The sequence below is a fragment of the Nomascus leucogenys genome, chromosome 9 (genome assembly GCF_006542625.1).
Source record: "Nomascus leucogenys isolate Asia chromosome 9, Asia_NLE_v1, whole genome shotgun sequence".
In the NCBI taxonomy this organism is placed as follows: Eukaryota; Metazoa; Chordata; class Mammalia; order Primates; family Hylobatidae; genus Nomascus; species Nomascus leucogenys.
In genome coordinates this window covers 97,696,533-97,707,396 of record NC_044389.1, presented here as the reverse complement: position 1 = coordinate 97,707,396, position 10,864 = coordinate 97,696,533, and positions in this window count along the sequence as shown.

Sequence of the window (10,864 nt, the reverse complement as noted above, 5' to 3'; positions counted from 1 at the left end):
GAGAGTAGAAAGGATCTGGAGGTTGGGGATATGAATGACAAGGAAAGGATGTGGGCACCTGATAACCCTTTCCCTGTTTATTAAACCGGACACCCCTGTTTCCCATTTATCTGTAGCTTAGTTTTTGGTTTGTTGTCGTTGGAACTGCTTTGAGAATCCTGGGATTTCTGCTGCTGCTATTATTCAGAGACCAAATGAGTAAAACACAGTAGCTCCTAACTTTTTTCCAGCAGCAGCAAGTGGTAATAAACATGAAAACTGGTTAGCAGCAGTTTCGAAAGAACAGAATGCATTCAAATGTAAGGCTTCTTCTGGATCATCAAAGCAGTTTCATCAAACAGTTCAACAGAGAGCGGCACTTAGTACCCTTTATACAGCCCATTTTTTCATAGTTCATTTGTTCTTGCCCACAAGCTTGAAATCCAGGTTAAGGTATCCAGCCTTTATCATATAAGCATTAACATTATCCAGGCCTAGTCAGTAGCAGTAAGGTAACAGGATTGAAAAAGATTTGATGGAGAGAAAAGTATCTAATACCAGTCATGGTTTTGACCTAAATTGCTAGACAATAGTACCATTCACAAAGTCAGAAAATACAGCAGGAAGAGATGGCTTTTAGAGGGGCAGAGAATTAGAAGATCGTGGTAGTAATGAAAATGATGCATTCAGTTTAACAAGTTTAATTTGAGACAGCTATGGTATAGCTAAAAAAATAAGCCCATAAAGTTGGAGATAGGGACCAGAGTTTAACATAGCAATCTAGGCCAGAGTTGACAATGTTTAAGTAATTGTGTAATCTGTCAATCAGACTCCCCAGAATGTTTATGTACTTTATGTATATATATATCCAAAATGCACACAACAGAACCATAGGCAACATCCACACTGGTGACAGGAAGAAGTAGAAGTCACCTATTGAAAACTGGAATGAACCGTTCAGAAATACAGGCGAATTAGGAGAGAGTACATGAAAGAAGCCAGGGGTCAAGAATGCAGAAGCAAAGGAAGGACTAAAAAGCCTCCACAGACATTGATAATCAAGAGATTATTAAGATCTTTGCTAGAAGAGTTCTTTTACCTGTACTTAACTCCCTTAAAAAGAGAAAAGTGATTGAATGACTTCCAGCAACTGTAGTCCCAGCAGGAACTGTGGAGACCAGCTGCCCTGCAGGATCCAGTTTTTCTTGGGTGGTTGTATCTGGTCATAAGGTAAACATTCTATACACTCCATTGCCTGCTCTTGAACTGAAAAACTTCTGCAGCAGTATTAAAGCATTTTTTAATCTTTTTTGAGCTTTCATTTTCTTCAGTGATTCCTTTCATAATACCTGAGTTAATAAAAGTGGTCTGGGGCGGGGCATGGTGGCTCACACCTGTAATCCCAGCACTTTGGGAGGCCAAGGCGGGCGGATCATGAGGTCAGGAGATCGAGACCATCCTGACTAACATGGTGAAACCCCGTCTCTACTAAAAAATACAAAAAATTAGCCGGGAGTGGTGGCGGGCACCTGTAGTCCCAGCTACGTGGGAGGCTGAGGCACAAGAATGGCTTGAACCGGGAAGGCGGAGCTTGCAGTGAGCCAAGATCACGCCACTGCACTCTAGCCTGGGTGACAGAGCGAGACTCCGTCTCAAAAAAAAAAAAAGGTAGTCTGAAAGAGCTCTTATGTTTTCTGATACAATTGTATAGGACTACCTTTTAAGATTAAATATAAGTATCTCTACATAAATGTAAAAAAAAAACTATACGTAAAAATTAATAATATGCTGACTCAATGGAATTCTCTAAAAGATCTTCTGTTGTGAAGATAGTAGCCGCACCACCCCCCATCTTCCCTGGGGCATGTCAGGAGAGCAAAACCCCACTCTGCCTGCCCTAACAGCGCTGCCAGGGGGTCAGGCTGGCTGGAAAATATCTCACCAGTGTCTGCCTCATTTGAAATACTCACTGTCAAAAACCATGACCAGCAGGATACTGTATATATCCTAAAGGAGACCAAGCTACAGGAAACTCCTCTTTACTATGCTACTACTAAATGAACTGTAGCCTTCTACTTCTAATTCAAGATAAGGAAAACAGCTAAACACAGGCAATCTGTCAAACTAATAAAAGCGGAAAAAAACTACGGGAAAAGAAAATTTTACCAAAACTATTCTATGTAAGTGATTCCGTCCAAGAAACAAGTGAGGTGGGACTTCAGAAATTTCACCTGGTATGACTGTTATAAAACCATGAAAAGCAGCAATGCCATTAGTAACAACTAACATATATTAGGTACTTATATTGGCCCACCTCTGTGCTACAAATTTATAGATATTACCTCATTTGCTCCTCAGACAACTGCTTATTCCATTTTACAGATAAGGACTTTGAGGCTTAAGAAAGTTAAGTACTTTTTCCCAAATCTAAGGCAAGTTTCACTCTGAAGCCTTGGCTCTTAACCATGACACATGGCACCATTCCACTACTGAATGTGACTGAGAATCTGTGAAGACCTGTCATGAGAATCTAATAACAATTATACCCTAAGGTATTGTGTATAACTTTTATTTTGTTAGTATTTGCCAAAAAAAAATACTTATTAAGTCCATCTTTACCACTAAGAAAATACTGATAGCTTTAAACTAATCCATTTCATTTACTACAAGATTATAATTGGTACTAAAACAGCTCAGCCTTAATTCCCAAAACGTTAAAATATACGTGGTAAAGGTTTCTTTGCCTCTGTTAATGTTTATCCAACTAAAAATATACTTAAGTAAGAAAACTGAATGTTTACAAAGTTTACAAGCATCTAAAGTTAATTCACAGAAATATTTTTAAATGCTTTTTCAAAAACAAATAAAGCAAATAATAACTCCATAAGCATATTAAATAATTTGGAATTTTCCAGGGGCAAAAAAATGCCTCATAACTATAAACATACAACTTGTAAAATAACCAACATTTTCACAAAATAATGCTTTCTAAAAAACCTTTTTACTAGCTATGCTCACACCTAACTTTTGCTACCTGTCATTGTTATTTCATACAACTTACAGACAGTATCAACTCTACTTCAAAAAAATGTATTCTGAAATGTTGAACTTTCTGAAATTTCAATTCTCATAAGATGTAATACTTTTTCTTTTTTTTCTTTCTCTTTTTCTTTTTTTTTTTTTTGAGACAGAGTCTCGCTGTCACCCAGGCCACACTGTAGTGGGTAATACATTTTTAATGCTATAAATTAAGTTTCTATATAAAATTTCTCATATATGTTGATTTTGGAATTGAAGCAAAAAAGTAATACCAGATTTTGGAGCAAATGTTTATGCATACAAGTTACAAATAAAGTTGTAACTTTGATAAAATGAATATTTGATGCACGAAAATCTACAGACTCCGGGCTAACAACTTTTAAATTCATTTTTTCTTCTTGAGTACACTTAATGTAAATTAACCTTTCCATTTCCTCATTTCTTAAGATTAATTTCTGTTGCAAGGGTTTTAATAAAGTTCATTGAAAGTTTAATTCAATAAAATCAGCTTCTGAACACATTAATTTAGCCACAAACCTATTTTAGTCAACTTATGATTAAATTAAAAATCATTCAGGCAAATTATAATTATTTTCTGTCATGCATATTTCTCAAAAACAGAAGCATATGCATTTCCCACAATCTTGAATATATTCCTCCGTAAGAAGGGGTGTGTGTGTGTGTGTGTGCGTGTGTGTGTGTCTTTTTGTGGGAGCGCTTATTAAAAAAAGAAACTAGAAGTTCTATTTAAGTAACAACACTACTATAAAAATTTTTTTTTCTTTTTTTTTTTTTCGACACAGGGTCTCACTCTGTTGCCCAGGCTGGAGTGCAGAGGCATGATTATAGCTCACTGCAGCCTCGACCTCCTAGGCTCAAGCAATCCTCCCACCTCAACTTCCCAAGTATCTGGAAGTACAGGTGACACCATGCCTGGTTAATTTTTGTATTTCTTGTACAGACAGAGTTTTGTCATGTTGCCCAGGCTGGCCTCCAACTCCTGGACTTAAGTCATCCACCCACCTCAGCCTCCCAAAGTGCTGGGATTATAGGCCTGAGCCACCGCACCTGGCCCAAAAATATTTTAACCTACTTTTTAGTTGTATCTAGTTTATATCATGTCATCAAATTCAATATAACAAAAATAGCTGGTTGGATTTTACTATTGTTCTTTCTTCCCAGCCACACTACTTAAGTGAATGGTCAGATACATTGTATAGCTATAAAATAATATTTGCTAAAAATATCTTACTGTCAGACTATGGACTATGCAAATATCATTTTTCATTTTTATAAACTTAAAACTACAGTGTTCATTTTGATAAACAATGAGACATGACTGTAGGAATGCTGATTTTTTTTTCTTTCAGTTCTATTGGGTACTCTGAATATGGCATTTGTTAGAAGTCATTCCCCACCTCCCCACCCCTTCTTGATATTTCTTTTTTTTTCCCCACCCCGAGACAGACTTTCGCTCTTGCCCAGGCTGGAGTACAGTGATGTGATTTTGGCTCACTGCAACCTTCGCCTCCCAGGTTCAAGTGATTCTCCTGCCTCAGCCTCCCATGTAGCTGGGATTAGAGGCGCCTGCCACCATGCATGGCTAATTTTTGTATTTTTAGTAGAGACAGGGTTTCACCATGTTGGCCAGGCCGGTCTCAAACTCCTGACCTCAAGTGATCCACCCGCCTCGGCCTCCCAAAGTGCTGGGATTATAGGTGTGAGCCACCGCACCCAGGCTTTCTCTATTGCAGTGTTTCTTAAAGGCTGGTGGGACAACTAAGCTGCTTGCACCGTAACTGCCTACCACCTTGCTAAAACATTCAGGTTTCTTGGCCCCACAGCTGCTGAGGCAAAATCTCTAAAGAAAGAATTCTGAGGTCTGCAGATGATTAATAAACGATTTGATCTGAAAACCATTTTTCTACAGTCATTATCCTCAAAGTTAAACCACAAAATGTTAACTGAATTTAAGAAAAATTGTTAATTTTCAAATTGTACAAATTGAATTTAAATATGTAAGGCACGATCATTAATCAAGAAACAAAATGTATTTTTACAGCAATCTCAATTTTGCACTATATATAATTTTGGCAAAGCAGGAGAAGATGGTAAGAGTATAAAGTAATGAGGAACAGAACGCTGCAGTTAAGAACTTTTGAGCAAAATGAAAGTATATTAATTAATACCCAGAATTTTCTAGGGTATAATCTAGGGGCACAAACGTCGATGTGAAGGTTGAGTTAATAATATGCCTGGAAATTGCATATGCATAAATAATTTAGTGCTTTTTATGCACTTAAAAAGACATCAATCTTCACTATGAATCACAGACATATTAATCTGGTTTTTAAAATCCAGGCAGGGTGCGGTGGCTCACGCCTGTAATCCCAGCACTTTGGGAGGCTGAAGTGGGTAGATCGCTTGAGGTCAGGAGTTGGAGACCAGCCTGGCCAACATGGTGAAACCCGTCTCTACTAAAAATACAAAAATTAGCCAGGTGTGGAGCTGCATGCCTGTAATCCCAGCTACTTGGGAGGCTGAGGCAGGAGAATCACTTCAACCTGGGAGGCAGAGGTTGCAGTGAGCTGAGATCATGCCATTGCACTCCAGCCTGGGCAACAAGAGCGAAACTCTGTCTCAATAAATAAATAATAAATAAATAAATCCCAATGTCTTGTTTCACAAACTCCTATAAATTAGAACTCCTTCTATTATTAAAATACCCATGTGCAACCAAAACATTAAGAAACAAAAGCCCTGAGACATGAAAGTTAACATCAGCAGAAAATGGAACAATTTAATATTCCTGCCCAAAGATACATAATTAAATCTAATCATTAGGAGACATCAAACGAACTCAAACGGAGGGACCAAACAAACTCAAAAGGAGGGACTGCCTATAAAACAACGATCCTGTACTGTGGAAAATGTCCAGGTCACGAAAGGTGAAGAAAAGCTAAGGAACCACTCTAGACTAAAAGAGATGATAACTAAATGTAATTCCTGAGCTTGGATTGGATCTTGACTCAGAATATACATGTGCGTGCATACATACATGTCAATGAGACTGGAATAAGGGCTACCAATTAGATAAAGGTATTGGATTGTTAAACTGAATATGGCCTGAGCAGCACTCTGTACTTCTACATTTGAGTCCTTGTGGACGAACTGTAACCTAGCTCAATAGGCAGACAAGATTGATAACCTAACTAGGAGTACGCACCTGTAACAACAGCTGAGTCTTGGCCAATCCCAGTGGACGTACTTCAACCACTCACAGACTGCTAAGTGTTCAGACTGTGTTCAAATAAGACAAATGCCAATATGTAACCAATCCAGCTATTTCTGTACCTCACTGCCGATTTCTGTATGTCACTTCCCTTTTTTCGTCTATAAATTTGCTCTGACCACAGGGCATCCCTGGATCCTGTCTGAATCTGCTGATTCTGGGGGCTGCCCGATTCATGAATCGTTCGTTGTTCAATTAACCTCCTTTAAATTTAATTCGGCTGAAGTTTTTCTAATAACAGTATCAATGTTGATTTCCTGATTTAGGTTATGGTACAGTGGCAAGGTAGCACGATGTCCTTGTTCTTAGGAAATATGCACTGAAGAAATTAGGGGTTAATGTTTCAACTTTTTCTCAAATGGTTCAGGAAATATTATGAACAGAGAGAGAGAAAACTACAGCAAATGGGGCAAAATATTAAGTGGGGAATTCAAGTGAAGGGTTTAGAGGTGCTTTTCCTACTATTCTTAACAACTTTCCTGTAACTTTGAAATTATTTCAAAATAAAAAATGACCAAAATATTTAAAAAGCTATAACAGGAACACAAAAAAATCTAAAATGTTTAGAATATATTTTTAAGCTTCATATCTAAAGGAGAGACCTATGTCTATTTAAATATTTTGTAAATTTAGACTAAAACTATAAACAAATTGAATTTTAAGTTCTATTCAATGTGTTCATGCTAGAAATTACAAAACTGCATTGCTTATTTTTTATTCTATCAATTATATGTTTAATCCAAATCTAAATATATGTGAAAGGTAAATACCTCTATACGTCCCATATTCATATGAAAAATATTTTAAATGTTGCCTTTTACAGTTATTTTTTTCCTTCAAGGATCTCTTAATGATTTATTGTATTGGTCTCATCAACTATAACTAATTTTGTTATGAAGTAGTTTTAGTCCAGAATTCTGTCTATTTAGTGGTGCCCTAATATGCTTATACACATATAAGTAACAAAGAACCCGTCACATCAGATTGCCAACACATTGTATTTGTTAAAGCACAGATAATTGTTTTGCAATATGATTTACTAACCAATCTAACCCAGTAATTTTGCTAAAGGTTTACTGTGTGGGGGAGAGAGAGGAAAGATAAGAGGAAGATATTAATCCCCTGCAACAGGGCCTGACACACAGTGGGCATGAGATACACATTTGTAAAGAGGAAAAGGGATTATTGCAAAATTTAGATCATTTGCAATGTATCACTAGAAACTATGACATAGCAGCATAATAATTAGATGCTTAAAAATAGAAACATGAGAAAATAATGCTTCTGAAAATCTATAGATGTCAAGCAACAAAAACTCTTGGTGAAAATGACTTTCTTATATTTCTGGCATGCTTTTTTAAAAAGCTAAAACTATCAAGGATGTTGCTATATTCATATTGAATTAACATTTTGAAAAATATTTTTTAAAACTAGCATATTGTATAATATAGCAAGCTATAAAGCTATGAAAATCAAAAAACAATCAGAAGATAAAGGAATTGTCAGCAAATATAATTGAAAGTTGCTGGCATCAAAATTTCTTGATCTGTTTCAAATGCCAAAGTCTACAGGACTGTGTTCTAAAAGTTCTATCTGTTACAAGCCCTGACTTGGCTATTGAAAGTTATGGTCATTTACAGGGAAGGTCAAAAGAAGAGGCAGTCACAGAAAACGGTGTAAACCAAAAATAAAAGCCCCGTCCCCCTCCCCCAAACACCCAAGCATCTGAATGGACTTCCTCTTCAGCTAGGGCTCTTTTAAAATGTAACCTGAGAGACTGGTTCAGGCCATGACAGGAAGTGGGGTTTAGACATGCCTGATTATACATCTGCAGCATTAAAATCAACACAGACTTTAAGTCTGAAACATTTTACAACTATTCTCTCTGAAGCCTGCTACCTGGTGGCTTCATGTGCATGATAAAACTTTGGTCTCCACAACTTCTTTTTTTTTTTTTTTCTGAGATGGGGTCTTACTCTCGCCCAGGCTGGAGTGCAGTAGCACGTTCTCAGCTCACTGCAACCTCCATCTCCCGGGTTCAAGCAATTCTCCCAGCTCAGCCTCCTGAATAGTTGGGATGACAGGGGTGCGCCACCACACCTGGATAATTTTTGCATTTTTGGTAGAGATGGGGTTTCACTAAGGGAGAAGACCACCCCTCATATTGTCTTATGCCCAATTTCTGCCTCCAAAGAAAGAAGTAAAACTAAAAGGCAGAAATGAAATCCACAGGCAGACAGTGCGGCGCTGCGCCCTGGGCCTGGTTAAAGATGACCCCTGACCTAACTGGTTATGTTATCTATAGATTCCAGACATCGTATAGAAAAGCACTGTGAAAATCCCTGTCCTGTTCTGTTCCGTTCTGATTACTGGTACATGCAGTCCCCAGTCACATACCCCCTGCTTGCTCAATCCATCACAACCCTCTCATGCAGACCCGCTTAGAGTTGTAAGCCCTTGAAAGGGATAGGAATTGCTCATTCGGGGAGCTTGGTTTTTGGAGACGTAAGTCTTGCTGAAGCTCCCGGCCAAATAAAGCCCTTCCTTCTTTAACTCGGTGTCTGAGGGGTTTTGTCTGCAGCTTGTCCTGCTACATCACCATGTTGGCCAGGCTGGTCTCGAACTCCTGAGTCTCCACAACCTCTTATCACAACCCAGACATTCCTTTCTGTTGATCCCAGGTTTTTAGATAAACTCAACCAATTGTCAACCAGAAAATTTTAAAATCTACCTGTAAGCTGGAACCCCCACCCCGAAAGTTGTCCTGCCTTTCTGGACCAAACCAATGTATTTCTTAAATGTATCTGACTGATGTCTCATGCCTCCCTAAAATGTATGAAACCAACCTGAACCCCAACCACCTTGGACACATGTTCTCAAGACCTCCTGAGGGCTGTGCCATGGGCCATGGTCACTTATATTTGGCTCAGAATAAATACCTTCAAATATTTTACAGAGTTTGACTCTTTTCTGTCAACCCAAGTATAAAGGAATTTCAAATATTTTTTCCTTTTAAAATCAAACTACTGTTTAGCGCTTCATTTTCCAAGCAAATAACCATTTAGAATTGGTTGAATATAGAAGATAAATGAAATCTAAAGTTTAGGTGTACTTTGCATATGTTAAAGGGTCACCAAATAGTTTAATGCATTTTCATTTTTATTAAAGTTAATCACAATTCCTACTTCAAGATATTCCACAACATAAGAAGAAAAAGAGTATTACAGCCACTTGAAGGCAGTACTAGTTGAATTAATGCAAATCTTAGAAATATTATTTAAAATATTTTTTGCAAGACAGACATCTAATAAAATAAATGTGAAATTCTCATACTATGTAACCAAAGGTAAAGACTCCTTGACAATTTCTTCCATACAAAAATCCAAGATGAAACTGATCAAATAGGGTAAGAGCAGAATGAATGTTAGGTCTTTTGAGAACTAGTAACCTAATCCATATTGCTCAATGAAACATTCAGCTGCAGAGGAAACATTACAATCTAATGTAATAAAAGAAATAGCACCTTTGAAAAACCAAGTTATTTAAAGTAAAAGTTTGCAAAAATATTCTGAACTACAAATCTCTGTGTGCAAATAATCTGTAAAGGAGGTGGTAACACAAAATCAAATAATTTTTAAAAGTGTAATGTTACATGTTGATTATAAATGGAAACAATACAGAACATTTAAAGCCAAAATTACACCTAGATATCTATAGTGGGGAAAAAAAGTTCCTTTTCTTTTAAAGTCACATATTTAATATTCTCTCAAAAACTGGGTTAGTAAATCAACATACTCGAATAAAGGAGGGAAATTTTTTAAAGGACCTACTTACAAATTAAGGTAGTATGAAAGTAGCTCTGGTGTATCTTTTTTATTAAACACAAGGACAGGAACTTTATTACAAGACTTTTTGCTATTCAATGGAATTCAGAATGAAAAGAGTCTGTCTAAAGTTCATACCCCAAAATGTTTAGTTACCTAAGTACCACAAAGGGATTACCATAGCAATTGTTACAAGATAATTCTACAGCATAGAGAAGACTTTTGCAACCAAAGTTCTGAGCACAGCATCATCATCTTCCTCATTATCATTATCATCATCATCATCATCACTATTTTTCAGAGACAGGGTCTTGCTCTGTCACCCAGGCTTAAGTACAGTGGTACCATCATAGCTCATTATAACCTCGAATTCCTGGGCTCAAGTGATCCTCCCACCTCAGCCTCCCAAGTAGCTGGAACTACAGGCATGTGTCACCATGCCTGGTTAAATTTTTTTTGTATTTTTTTTAGGGATGGGGTCTTGCTATGTTGCCCAGGCTGACCTTGAACTACTGGGCTCAAACGATCCTCCTGCCTCAGTCTTCCAAAGTGCTGGGATTACAGGCATGAGCTACCACTCCCAGCCTGAATACAACATTATAGTCAGATGTCATGTTATTTTTTTAATAGTGGGGCAAATACTTACGCTCTTCCTAACCCCTTAAAACCTTCACAGTTGAAAAGCTTGTCCTTAAGTGGCTAATTTAAATAAAAAACAGATTTTCTTAGC